Source organism: Typopeltis vanoorti, chromosome 18 (assembly GCF_054136105.1).
Source record: "Typopeltis vanoorti isolate ZY-2024b chromosome 18, IOZ_Tvanoo_1.0, whole genome shotgun sequence".
Lineage (NCBI taxonomy): Eukaryota > Metazoa > Arthropoda > Arachnida > Uropygi > Thelyphonidae > Typopeltis > Typopeltis vanoorti.
The window spans coordinates 6,723,901-6,738,674 of record NC_143566.1 but is presented as its reverse complement, the minus strand read 5'-3'; the positions used below and the strand labels follow the sequence as shown (position 1 = coordinate 6,738,674).

The window sequence follows — 14,774 nt, the reverse complement described above, 5'->3', positions numbered from 1 at the left end:
GATCCACCACTGTTTTGGTCAGAAGACTAGGGCAAACAGCGAAAAGTGAGCTACTGGAAGAAACAACAACTTAACAACTAAAAGAAGAAGAAAAAACAAATGTTAGAAGAATTGAAGATAGTAACAATCACCATAAGAAGTATCGACAGAAATAAAATTGAACTTGCAGAAGAACTGGAAAAGTAATATGCGAACATAACTGACAACACTGAGACAAAGAAGGCTAAAACATGTGAGATCCTGTTAAATAATAAGTAAAGGATGATATATTTGGTCAATAACAATCAAAGAAAGGAATAGTGATAAACTTCTTATTTAGAAGACAATTTCAGTTTAGAATTACATGGGCAAACTTCAAAATGGAGAAATGGACAATGAAACTTATCATTATTATTCAGGCCTCCATGCAAAAGATTCAACGTGGGAGGCATCCAATACCACATCATGCACTTGATTAATGATTTCTGGTGTTACACTATTTGATGTCCTTCATGTGGATCATCTTCAAGGCTGGTACGGCCATGTTTAAACTCGGCAGCCCATTTCTTAATTGTCGATAACGAAGGAGAAGAGTGCCCATAAACTTTTATGAACTTCAAATTAATTTCTTTTGGCATTAAACCTTCTTTTACAAAGAATTTTATAACCGTACGATACTCAATTTTATCCATTTCAAGGGATATAGACAACACTTTTGCTTCCGACAGCTGTATAAAACAAATTACTTGATAGAATGACTTGCAATTTCACATGGATGCTTATGACAGATGTACTAACTCAGAAAAAAAAAAATCTTGCCGATAGTGTTGTCATCTATGGTGGAGGCCAAGAACTTTTCAGACCACCCTCATACTATGGAATTTTGTGGTATGCATTGGTTGCAGCATGTTGACATCCCAGCAGTTAGAAATGTAGCAAAGGAGAGAACAGGGAGTTCTTATCTGCTTAAAATTTAGAAAATGAGAAGAAGTTGATGATATCATAATTAGCATAACAGACTTTTATAGCATTATGTCAGAAACAAGTTACCACATAAACCGAGAGAGAGATGAATAGCATATTCAACAATGAGGAAGATGGGGAATATGAAATTGGCAAACATGGTAAGTATGGAAGATAGTGTTGATTGCAAAAATGAATGTCAAGCAAGAATAGGTTGCTTGGAGAGAGAGAGAAATGCACTGAAATAAGAAGAACATGTGAGAATTGAGTTAAGATATTAGGAGACTGGAAAGAGATGCAAAGCAAATGAGAGCAAGAGTTAGAGAATAAGTGAAAAGCAAGACAGTGCAGGAGCCAGGAATGGAGAGATGACAAGAAGACAGGTAAGTGAGAGAGAAAGGGGAGTGTGCAGTTGAGCAAGGAAGGAACAGAGTATAAAAAGTTGTGACATATTGACATTTGATACTCTGTGGAGTGTAAACTAAAATAAATAAAATGCCAGATCTGAGTTTGCTTGGAGAAGTATAGACAAGATGACTCTGGCAATTAACTTGGCTGTTGGGCTGACCTTTAGCCCAATGGCCAAAAACACCTACATAGCCTGCTAGGCTGCACCATCAGGACTTTTAGGAGAACAATAGCTTCATCACTTCATTCTCAGTTACTGTGTTGTAGTTCCTTTTGAAGATGGCAACATGACATTGCTGAAATATCACAAATATTTATTAAAGTGTAATTTAATTTATATTCTTATCTAGGTTGTCAATTCCTTAAGTGATTTAGTAAAGATAAGGAGTGCATGGAGATGACTTGCAGCATCCAGAGAGAATGTAGTTCTCTGAAGAAGTAAGTCTTGATGCAGGGAAACTAAAGTTATCTAGGAGGATGATAGCAGGGATGGCCTCTTCTGGGAGCAGTCACTTGGAAGAGGGGGTGGATCACAGGGTGTAATGCAGTAGAGTCTGGAGGAATAATGACAGTTATAGAAACACTGAAAATGCATTGATGTTTCTGTATATTAATGCCAGAAGTATCTGAAAAAAAGAGATAAATTGGTGTCACTGATAGCCTCAGCGTGTCTGCTGATCATGGTTGAGGGAAGATGATATACTGACAGCAATAAAAGTAGCAGGGTATAATAGTTTTCAGTGGGATACGAAGACCAAATGAAGTCAAAGACTCATTTGGAGGTCTTTTTGTCATACACACAGCTCATCATACTGCAAATTAAACACACTCAAATTCACTGTAGACACCACCCTCTCAGGCAAGGCATTTCATTCATGCAAAAACCTGCTTCTCACTCCCCTCCTTATAGCTTCCAGGGAGGACATCTGCTTCTCCACTGATCTGCCACTGTTTTCTGTCAAATCTCTCCAACATTGATCCTATAACAACCCATTACTAATTTTATGGTCTCTATCATATCACCCCTCTTCCTCATATCCACTAGACTCTGTAAATTGCATCTTCTCAACTTTTCTTCTTATTTGACATGCTAGAGATCAGAAACTGTAGTTAGTCCCATTTGGACCCTTTCCAACATCTCTTTGTCCTTTTTAAAACCAGGTGACCAAATCAGTGCGCAGTAGTCCATATGTGGCCTAATCAGAGCCTTATAAAATGGAACAATAATCTCCTTACTTCATTCCCAGAATTCTTTATGTGGTCCTCACAATTTTGGCAATGTGTCCCCTAAATATTAGATCCTTATCCACTAACACCACAAGATCTCTGATTTCCTCCACCTCCACCAAGTGTAAATTCTACATCCTATCTTTGTTTCCCAAATTTTAAAACCAGACATTTTGCAACATTGAATTTACATCACTGTTTCCATGCCCATTCATTCATTCATTCAATCTATTCAAGTATTCTTGTAAGGTAAAAAAACATCTTCTCTACTCTTCATTGTTTCTCCCAACTTTGCATAATCTGTAAAAAAGAACTGAATATCCCATCCAAATCTTTGCCAATATCATTAACATACAGGTTAAACAGCAATGGCCCTAAAACCAACCCTTCAGGCACACCACTGGTGACTTTCCTCTTTTGCGAAACCCTCCCCCATACACAACTTGCTGATTCCTATCAGATAGCCAGTGTCCAATCCACTGTACTAATCTAATATCCATCCCCATCTGCTCTAGTTTGACTATCAACTTATCATGCAGTAATCTATCAGAAGCCTTTGAAAAATCTAAGTATATTACTGTGCATCCCTCTCCTCTGTCCAAGGAAGCCATCACCTTATTGTAAAGTAGATTACTAAAACATGACCTCTCTTTAGCAAATCCATGCTGTAAATCAAAGATAATATCATTGCTATCAACCCAATTCTGGATCCTAGTTCTCATCAGCCTCTCAAACACTTTAACCACATGAACTGACACACAGGCCTATAATTTGATGCTCGAGTTCTATCACCTCCCTTATGAAGTGGCACAATTTTGCCCTTCTTCACCTCCTCTGGAACTCAACCCAGTGTGAGATTCTTATTAATAAAATGTGTCAAGGCAGATGCCAACTCCCTGGCACATTCCTTCAAAATATGTGGTGATGTATTCTCAAGTCCCACAGCCTTATTAACATCAAGCTTGCTCAATTCCCTTTATACCTCTCGCTCACTTACAGTCAGTCTCTCCTTCCTATCATCATTTCATGGTCATTACCACATTACAACAACATCCAACCAAGTATTTCATTCTGTTCACCTCTATCTCACACCATACTGCCTCAAAACCACTAGCACTATTTCCCTCTTGAATCTCTGCTTTGTATGGACATAACTCTTTCTCTATCATCAATAGCACCCCCACTCTCTTTTTACCCTTTCTATCCTCATGAAACACATCATACCCTTCTATCTCTATTCCTGTCAGGATGTCGTCCTCATCCAACCATGTCTCACTTATTCCAACAATATTTGGGTGAACAGAATTAATTAATGCAACCATTTCATTTGCCTTGTTTCTTACACTCAGAAAAAAACATAGCCGCTTATTTCTGGAGCTATAGCTAGTTCCAGTGATATCACTTATTTGATGTGACTTCTCGAGCTATTTCTTTTTCTCCTTATTCATCTTAGAACCTTCTTCAAATCCAACTGTTTTCCCTCAATCCCAGGTCAACCCTTCCCTTTTTGCTACACATGCATTCACATCTTCTTGGAGTTTCTACCTTCCTCAGATTGTGTTCCTCTGTCCTCCCCGAGCTTCCCCGTTTCCCTCTCTGTCTTGCACACCTGTTCTCTCATTCTTTCTCTATACTCATGCTACTCACTTCCTTATTCATAACCACCTCTTCAATCTCTCGTGTCCTACTCTCCCATTCTTCCACATCACTTCCTACTTGATCAGATTCATTCTCTGTACTGACAGTCACAATCTTGCACTCCACATCATCTCACTACTGTGATAGTTGGGCAACACACTTGCTACCTTTTCTGTCACACTATTATCTTTTTTCTGTCCAACAACCTCCTGTGATATCCAATCTGACGTGTTCTTTGTTCAGAGTCAAGTCATTTGTCCCTGTTACAACTACCAACTCTTTTGCTCGCTTCTCATATCTAATGCCTCAATCACTCTACTCATTCTACCTCCAGTAAAACAAACTTTGTGCATCCTCCCATCCAGCAACCTTTAATAATTGAATCAGCATACACCACTCGTGGGTCTTCCTTTACCTCTTTTATACCAATATTATTTGTTTTCATCATTTTTACTCTTCCATACATATCTTGAATTCTATTAACTTCATTCTGCATCCATTTCATCTCTTGCCTCATCTTAACCAATTTAATTTTTGAATCTTGCATCAAATTTTTGTTCTCATTCATTATCTCAATTTTGTTGCCCGCCATACACGCTTGTTCACAGTCATCGCTGTGTGCCACTTTATCTTTGACTGCGCTTTGTTTTTTCACTTCTGCTACAATTTGCATTAGTTTCATCTTTCTTACCATCGATTGTTAAGTTTCTCAGATCGCTCATTCTCTTTTTCAAAACTTTTTTACTGCTCTTTTACACTGTCCTTTTCTATCAGATGAACACTTATCTATCTCGCAGCATTCTTACTACTAACACTTTCAGTATAATAGCACTCATCATGCCTTCACACTTTGCACACACCCTCCTTCCATCCTCCTTAAATATCCACAATTTATCAACATAATCAAATCAGTACATATAGTACACCTCATGTTTCACAAAACAACTGAAATCGAATTCCTGCATGGACAAAGTCGCCACCATCTTTCTTTCACCATTTACTATACTAAGCTCTAATTTCATTCATTGGATTCGTAAATAAAGTAGTAATGGAGTATTGCATATGATTAGTGATGAGTTGTGTTCTCTCAGAGTGCAGAATTTCAAGAGCAGTGAGCATATGGTGTGAAGTGGAGGTGGTCAGGAGAGAATATTTACTGGGGTGTTGCTATAAATTAGGGGGCATAGTGGGTGCAGAGCTGAAGATGTTTAGGCAAGTACAAAAAAAAATGACCATCATGGGAGATTCTAATTACAACAGTATAAATTAAGAAGACGAAACTGCATGTAATAGTAAGAGAATGGAATTTCTGGAATTCATGAAGGATAAATGTCTTAGGCAACATGCAGTAGAAGGGAAAGGATGTTTTGGGATTTGTTCCTAGTATCAGAGGATCTGAATATAACTAAGATGGCATCTCTCCCCCTGCTTGCAGAGAGAGAGAGAGAGAGTGGCCATGTGATTTTGACTTGGAGGATGAAAAGTCATATAGGAATATCAAAAAGAAAGGAAGATAGTCGAATTATAAAGAAAATTATTATAATAACCTCAGAAATTAGCTTGGTATAGTTCTATGGATGGAGAATTTGAGAGGGCAAGATATCATTGTTGCATGAGAACTGGTGAAGAAATTACTTCAATAAAAGAGCCAATAGGCTTCACTTCGGCGATGTAACATTATTTAAATTAAGGGGATATTAAATCCCACATTATTTCAAAGCCGAATAAGAAACTCAACGATCGGAATCAAAGAGTTTCATGCCAAATATAGTAAACTATAAAAGTTTCGGCAGATTATAGCATAAGCTAAAGCACATAGTTCAACTAGGGCAACTCGTAGCAAAGGTGGGTAAAGTTCTGATCACTATTCTTAGTATTACCTATAATGTAAAATACATCTCCTAGGAGATGTATGATGTTATACATTATACATTATGGTGGAAGGTCACTACCCAGACTGATTTCGACCTTTATTGAGGTCTCATCAGTGAGTAGGTAGACCAGGTAATACTGACGTTATAGCGAAAAGAACTTATATACTTTGCTATACGAGTTGTCAAAAAGGCAAAGTGAAGCCTATTAGTTTAGAAACACTGGTGAAGAAATATTTATTAGCAGCAATGGCAAGTTATATACCTCAAGTGAAAAAGAGAATGTAATTTGGTGTAAAGTGGATGACAATATTATCAAATGAGGAGGTTGAGGAAGAGATATTCACCATTACAGGATGAACTCAAGTCTCATGTAATGTACAGTCTGCACAATAAAAGATGTTTCAATATTAATTGGTAATGGATCATAGTGATTTGAATGAAAGTCATGAACCAGAAGTCAAAAATAGCAGGCAAAAGTTAGTGATGGATGTAAGATTAAGAAGTGTAGTCAGAAGAGTGAGCATGAGAATATGACTGTGGAGAACATGATCGTAAATAGTTAAATAATTAAAAAAAGGAAAACCAGGCATAATTACAATGACTGTGCAAATGGAAGAAAGTTGAACTGATGAAGCAATGGTGGAAGCAATTGCTGGAATGCAAGAGTTGAAGAATGAAATGAGGCATGTACAGAATGAAATTAGACATATGGTGGATACAAACAGAAGAGTGTGAAAGAATAAAAATAAAGCAAGTAGAGAGAAAGAAGTAGTGAATAACTCAAGAACAGCACTGTATGGAGATTCTATCATAAAATATTTGCTGGGCAAGAGGATGCACAAGGTATGTTTTCCAGGAGGAAGATTTTGTTATTTTCAGGGTGCCTCAATCACCCTGAAAATAGGGTGACTGAGGCACTAGACATGAGAAGTGAGCACGTGTAAGGGAGGTAGTGGTTGTAGTCAGGATGCATGATTTGGTTGGGCAAATAGAAGGAAGAAAGTGAGATTGGATATCAGCAGATTATTGAGGAGAGTGAAATAAAACAGTGTTGTAGGAAGGGTAGTTTTTGTGTTGCCCACGCTTGATAATGATGAGTAGCAGCAGAGAGCAAGGATGTTGAATGGAATGCGAGTGAAAAGGTGTGAAGAAAAAGGAGTGCAGTTCGTAATGGGAAGAGTGATGGACTGCATTTGAATGGTTTTGGGGTGGTCATTTGGGAAGGCTGCTGGAGGGAGATGTAATGAGTAATGCAAACAAGGTATCAGTGAAAGTCAGAGATGATGTGAATGGGCAGGAGTGTTGATCAGTGAGACTAATGTGGTTGTGAATGGAGAAGAGAATGTGACAACAGAAAAGCAAAGTTGGATAGGAAAACAGGGTGCTCCAGGGGATCTGGTATAACGAGAGTGGACTCTCTAAGTCATTGGAATGGCCAGGAATACATGGGAGCTGAGTTTGGGAGGCTATGTGGGGCAAAAGATAAGCAGACAGGAGCAGGTGAAGAGAAGACATAGATCAGGGAAAGTTGAGTAGGACTGGTTACAGACCAAGGAATGAATTATAGTTATTTACGAATGGCAGGAGTGTCAGAAATAAGGAAGATGAAATTGTTGCATTGATTGGGTTTATATGCCCAAAAATAGTTGGAATAAGTGAAATATAGTTGGATGAGAGTAACACGATGTTTTTCCTGAAGAAAGGAGGGAGAGTGCTGATGATAGCAGGGAAATATGATCTGCACAAGGTTGAGATGCAAGGAGAAAAAAGGGACAGTGGGTTTGAAGCAGTATGGGGTGAAGTGGAAGTTGATAGAATGAGATATTTTTGGGGGTTGTTGCTACAGGCCAGGGAATGTAGAAGGTGGAGACAAAGAAATGATATAGTAGGCACCTACTTAGTGAGCAAGCATAAGGTATCATCAGGAAATAAGGAGAATGAATTTCTTTAGTTCTTAAGGGACAGCAATCTTAGGCAGTACATCACTGGAGAGCACACAAGAGTTAGGAGTCTTATATCTGGTTATATTATCAGCAGATGTGATTGTGAATGGAGAGTAATTGTCCTCCAGTTGGAGAGAGTGACCATGAAGTGATCACATGGGTTTCAGACAGTCACATGAGAACTACTATAAAGAAGTCCACATATATCACGTCTGGAGATTATGAAAAGCTTAGGTGACAACTGGGAGCTATAGCATGGAAAGAGGAGTTGAATGAAAAGAATATAGATGCAGTGTGGGCATTGATCAAGAGCCATTAAACAGTAGCAGCAATGTCTTGACTGTATTCCAAAGATGAAAAGTCTAAACAAGGTGGGCCTAAAATCTGGAAGAAGAAGAAGGAAATGTAAAGGTAACACAAGATGAATGTCGGTAATGATCAGTTACATAAGGAGTACAAGGACTATGACAAGAAGGTGACTTGATGTAAGCGTCGCAAAAGTGGAGTGGTATGAGAAGAAATTAGCCAATCAAGCTAAGAAAAATTCTAGTGAGTGCTTTTGATAAGTAGCAAGTAGAAAGAAAAATGACTATGGGAGAATGATGCTAGTTGATTAATGTGGCAGATTGGTAACCAGAGTGGAGGATATAGTTGAATTAGTCGATCAGTTTATTTCATCCTCATGAAGGCAAGATCAGGAGAAGCTGAAGTTGAGACTGGTATGGAAGAGAAAGAAGTCAACTTGATGTTAATAAGGCATTCCTTTGGGTGAGTTCCACAGGAAACAAAAAGGTGGGGAAAATTATTCCACTTCACAAAGGCCAGCACTAAGACTACAAATTATAAGCCAATCTATGTCTGGAGTTGTTAAGATATTAGAGAAATTGGTGAGGACTAGAATTCAGAAATAGCTTTGATAACAGCAGTATTGTTTATGATGTGTTTGTTACAGTGAGATAATGTTTCAGCAATCTGCTTACATATCACAACAAGGTGGAAAACTCACATCATAAAGGAGATGCACACACACACACACACATATATATATATATATATATATATATATATATATAGTGATGTACTTGGATCTTTCAGAGGCCTTTGATAGAATGCCTCATGATGGGCTGGTAGCTAAACTTAAACAGATGGGATTAGATAACAGACTAGTAAGTTGTCCTTTCTTTTAGTGTTACACAGCGATCAGCATTAATTTCAGACAAATTATGTAGACTACAACCGTGTTAGAAATAATTACTTTAATTTCCCAACATTTCAACCTTCATATTAAGGTGATCTGGTTATAGACCAAGACTGATGGACGCATTTCAAATGGTATGCCAGAGAGATTTAATCAGCGGTTATTCCACTGGCCTGACCTCTAGCAAAAAAATAATAAAATAACTACATCAAAGCTATGTTCTGTTTATTATATCATCAGAGAACAATTTCATATAAATAGTTTTGTTATAAACATATAGCTTTGATGTATTTATGTTTTTCACTAGAGGTCAGTTCAGTAGAATAACCGTTGATCAAATCATTGCTCTTTGGCATACTGTTTGAAATATAATGTAGCTTGTCTCTGTATGTATATATATATATATATATATATATGTATATGCATATACTCCAAATCCACCTTAATCAGGTCCACCTTAATATGAATGTCGAATAGGTATCAGTAGTTGTATATGGAAGAGTGGTATTCCCAAAGAGGAAGATCACTAGTGAAGATTCTCAGGTATCTGTTTTAGGACCATTATTGTTTAACATGGATGTTAATAACATTGGGACTGGCTTGCCTGGAGATGTGCAGCTATTTACCAATGAAGCAAAGTTTGAAAGGGCTATGAGAATTAAATCTCATGTTGTAGCACTGCAGGAGGTTCTTAATTAACTATATAAATGAGCAAATGATTGGAGCTATCAGTTTAATGTTACAAAGTGCAAGTTGTTGAAATTTGGTAAGCAAGGTTGGAATGCAGAGTATACAATTAATGTAGAAATTTTCCATGAGGTGGAGGAGATGAGAGATCTGGAAATGATAGTGGACAGAGATTTGAAGTTCAGCAGTCACATCACTAAAGTAGAAGGAGGCAAGAGTAGAACTAGAGGTCATTCATGGAAACTGTATAAGAAGGGTGTGAGAAGTAGGTTCTTTGCATGGAGAGTGATTGGCGAATAGAATGCATTGCCTGAAAGTGTGGTGAGTGTGAAAACTGTGAATGGGTTCAAGGCACAGTTCAATGATTTTTTTGGCATGCGAGAGTATAGACCTCCCATGATGAGTTCTTTGACTTCATGGAGGGCAGATAATGATAAGGAGAGGAGTGGAGAGCAGATGTATTAAGATTATAACACTCAGGCCATGAGAGTATTATGGTAAGAAAGGCAAAACTTCAGTATGAAAAGAGATTGGTCTTGAGATTCAAAGAAAATCGTAAGGAATTCTTTCATTATGTAGCAAGTGGAAGGAGAAGTGATTGTGAAAGACTGTGAGATAAAGATGGAAGCAGGGTGTGTGTGATGTAGAGGACAGTACAGTTGTTTAAATGAACACTTTATTGGAGTATTTCATGGGCTGATTAGAGGTCTAAAATTGCAAGAAGAGAGTGTGTTTCAAATGGATGTCATGAAACAAAGGGGTTTCACTAGGTGTTTTAAGAGAATGTGCTAAAAACTGTCGGCTCCACTGACTTGATTTTTCAATGAGTGGCTATGGGAAAGGTGCCCAAAGAGTGAAAGAAGGGTAACATAGTGCCATTGCATAGTGGTGGAAGTAGAATGGAAGTGTCAAGCTATCGTTTCCAGTTTGCATTTCGTCAGCAGTTGTTAAAAGTTAGGAGAAATTAATGAGATTTTATATATCATTAGGCAGATAAGGGTAATGTTATCTGTGAGAGACAGCATAGATTTTTTAACAGACTGTCAGGTTTTAGTAATCCATGATAATATAGGCTGATATTTAAGTCACAGCACATGGATTTAGTTGAAATGTTAGTGAATTAGATTGCAGATATGCTATCTGATAGATATCAGAGAGTTGTGTATGATGGAGCAGTATCAAGGAACCAGGTTATGAACAGGTTCCCAGAGCTTAATACTGGGACTTGTATTGTTTAAATTTTATATCAATGATATGAACAACGGATTGAATGGGGATGTTCAGTTGTGTGCAGATGATGTGAATTTGGTAAGAGTTATATATTAGCAATAGTCAGATAGGAAAATAAATGGGGGTGTCAGTTTAATTCAAATAAATGTAAAGTCTTGACATTTGGGTCAGTTGCATTGATGGGAAACTGCATAATCTGTTGCTAGGAAGGAAGTGAAGCAAGAGATCTTGGGTTAATGACTGATAGAAAGTTGAATTTAAGGGGACATGTTGCAAAGGTGTTGAAACCCAGAGGATTGCTTCAATACTGAGAAGAGCTGTGATTCCATTGTATAAAGCCCTGATCAGACCACAACTGGACTTTTGTGCTCAGACTTGGTCCCAGGATTTGAAGTGGATAAATTAACTTGGAAAGAGTACACAGATAACAAAAATGATATCAGTACTGTCCAATGTAGTTATAAGGATAGACTAAGGGAATGTGGACTGTAAAGTTTGGTAGATAGAAGATATATGCTTGAGACGTTTAAACTGTTGAGAGGTAGTTACAGAGTTGAAACTAGAAAGTTCTTTCATATATTAGAATAAAAGGAAGGAGCGAGGACAAGGGGCTATTCCTGGAAGTTGTGGGAGGAAGAGAGTGAGGGGTGGTTTCTTCACATGGAGGGTGGTTGAACCATGTAATGCATTACCTGATAGGGTGATGAGAGCACGAATGGAGTATGAGTTCAGTGAGTGATATGATAGACTTTGTGTTGTTTAGGATGGGCCTTGCATGATATGTCTTGTGACTTCGTGGAGGTCCTGAATGATAATAATAATAAAATAAAAATATCTAGCTTAGTACTTTGCTTTATGCAGATCATGTAGTACTCCTGAACATATCCAGTGCAAGTCTCCAAGATTCTGTAATTAAACTGAATAATAGCAGGAACAAATATGGCATAAAAATCAGCAAAACTTCGGTTGCATTCTCAATGGATAACCTATAGAACAAGTACAATATGCAAGGTTTTTTCAAGATGGCCCATTTGCTCTCTTGGCTAGAGAGCAAACCCACTCTCTAGCCAAGAGGTTATGGATTCGAATCTTGCTGCAGTATGGATGTTTACGATTGTCTTACCTTGTGTAATGCTATGACTTTTGCTGTTCTTGCACCGTTAAAACCATAAATCATCATCAGCAGCATCCATGTGGTTAGCCTAGTGGCTATGCGCTTCGCAACCATATGCTTGGGGAAGGGGTGTCCTGGGTTCAATTCCCGTCGACGACGTGAGGAGCTTAAGGATCTTCCTCAGCCATAGCCAAGTTAGCCGGTCTTGTGCGTTGACAGCAAGGTCCCCCCCCCCCGTTTATCTGGAGTTTTTCATTCCTCAAGCAGGCAAACCGTCCCCGTGAACACACACAGATACAGTCAGGAATACTTAAGACAATCCCTCCAGCCATAGGTCTGAATTGTCAACTATGCCGGTCCTGAGCCCAGATAAAAATAGGGGGATTGAGGTGGTGCCGTACTTCCCCGTAAAAGGGACTCATGTCTGTCGAATCACCATATGAAATGAATGAATGAATCAGCAACAGCGATTTAGACAATTTTTTTTCAATGAGCAATAAAATTTCCTTTGTTTCTAATCTCTAACCTTCTAGTTTCTGTTGAACCTTCATATACAGAAGACTCAAAATCAGCTACAAGCCTTTTTTTTTTCATGTTTTTTCCTCTCAGATGATGATTTGTGATGTTTTTTTATCATTCTTTTCAATTCTTCATTTCTACCTATGCTTGGAAATGTTGCAGAAAATATACTTCAATCCAGAATTATGCTCTGACATTCCTTCTTTCAGCACTTTGTATTGTGAAAAAGTTCTTTATAGTGTAGGTAAGTTATCCATTTAAAATTTTGTAATGAGAACAATATAAATTATATTTCAGACTTTCACAAGATCTAAACATGAGATGAGTTGACAGTTGGGTAGATTACTCTCTTCAGTATCGGTGTGCAGTAAAATTTCAAAATGACAGTTTGTATTAACGCATAAGAAGTTTATTCTTATCTAAATAATTTTATACCAAAGCAAGATTTCATCTGCAAAAAATACATCCTGGATGTCATGTTTTGATAAAATGAAACCACATGTGCAACGAACTTCATAAAATAACAGCATTTTATAATAATAAACTTCTTAAATTTGAATTCAATTCATTATTATTTGTAGCATATCTGAATATAGAAAGAAATTCTACATTATATTATCTTCTTACCAAATCGTATACACTTACCTTTCTTCAAGGTTATGTTTTGTTTTTCCCTCAAATAGTTTAATGCAGTCTTTCTTAACTGGTAAGCCATGACCCCATCAAGAGGAATATTAAGGTTGTCTTGCAGGGTTGCTCATATGCATTTTAGTCAAAAAAGAGAACTGAAGGAAGAAAGATTACTACTAAAACTTTTTTTATATATAGCATACTTTTGTTCAAAAATAATCAATGTGATTATTTAGCAAGAAATGAGCAATGAATTCAGTACATTCAAATGTCGAAAAATTTTTATTTCTGTCAAAATACAGGAATAGAGGACAAAATAAACCTTAGCTATTATTATTATTATGAACATTTGGCCTCCATGGAGTCAGAGACTCATTGTGGGAGGTACTCACTATTGCATACAATGCTCATCCAACTTCTTAATATTTTTTTTGTGAATTGTGAATTGAGTTAAGAAAAAAAACTTTAACCTACTTGTAATAATATTCATAATGTACTATAGACTTACAACTCTTCATGAGAATGAATCACAAAAAAAAAAATACGATGGGACATTGTGAATTGAGTTAAGAAGTGTCAAACAAGAGATTAGGAGAATGGAAAGAACAAATGCGAGGCAAATGACAGTAGGAGTGAGAGAATTATGGGAATGATAGAAGGGAAGATAATAGGAGAACCAGGCATAGAGAGGAAATGAGAGGAAGGCAAGACAGTGCAGGAACCAGGGATGGAGAGATACCACGAAACCAGGTAAGTGGGGAGGTAGGAATTTATGTGGAATTATAAGACAGGTGATTATAATAATCTTAGAAATCAGTATGGGGCAGTTTTGTGGATGGGTTGCTAAGGAGTGCAAGACATCATGAGTACATGGAAACTGACAAAACTCTTTCTCTCATGGATCAATGCAGATCATATAAAAATCATAGTCTAACAAAATATAAAGAGGTTCAGAAAATTATTGAAGACAGGATCAAAGAAACAAATGCAATCTGGATGAATGAAAAATGGAAAGAAATCAAATTTCTACAGGAAAAGCATAACAGTTTTAATTTACACAAAAAGCTGAAAAAGACCTCAGGTAATTTAAAAAAAAACAACTGTATCCTTTGAAACAAGAAGGATGAAATATCTAGAACTCTCTTTACAGATAACAGAAAAAAAAAAAATATATATATATATATATATTTATGAACATGGGAATTTCCCAGAAATAATACCTATTTATTAACAGATGGAATTCATGCATTCTAAGATCAGAGGCAGAATATGCACTGAACTCAGCTAAAAATGGTAAAGCCTTGGGTCCTGATAGAATACCAACAGAAATAGTAAAGTTATTAGAAGATGACAACATTACTATA

At 37.2% G+C, this 14,774-nt stretch overlaps 1 protein-coding gene across 2 annotated transcripts in view; it reads right to left on the bottom strand.

Annotated features, from left to right (window-relative positions):
* Window positions 1-14,774, bottom strand: part of LOC150096472 (ephrin type-A receptor 4-A-like) — a 709,579-nt gene that overhangs the window by 25,458 nt on the left and 669,347 nt on the right. Inside the window, exon 17 of one of the 2 annotated variants that reach the window (XM_090407961.1) lies at window positions 13,426-13,565. The exons of the other annotated variant lie outside the window; for it this stretch is intronic. The gene's annotated coding sequence lies outside the window, so the exon portion shown is untranslated. The remainder of the gene's footprint in view (window positions 1-13,425; window positions 13,566-14,774) is intronic. 2 annotated transcript variants of the gene reach the window in all.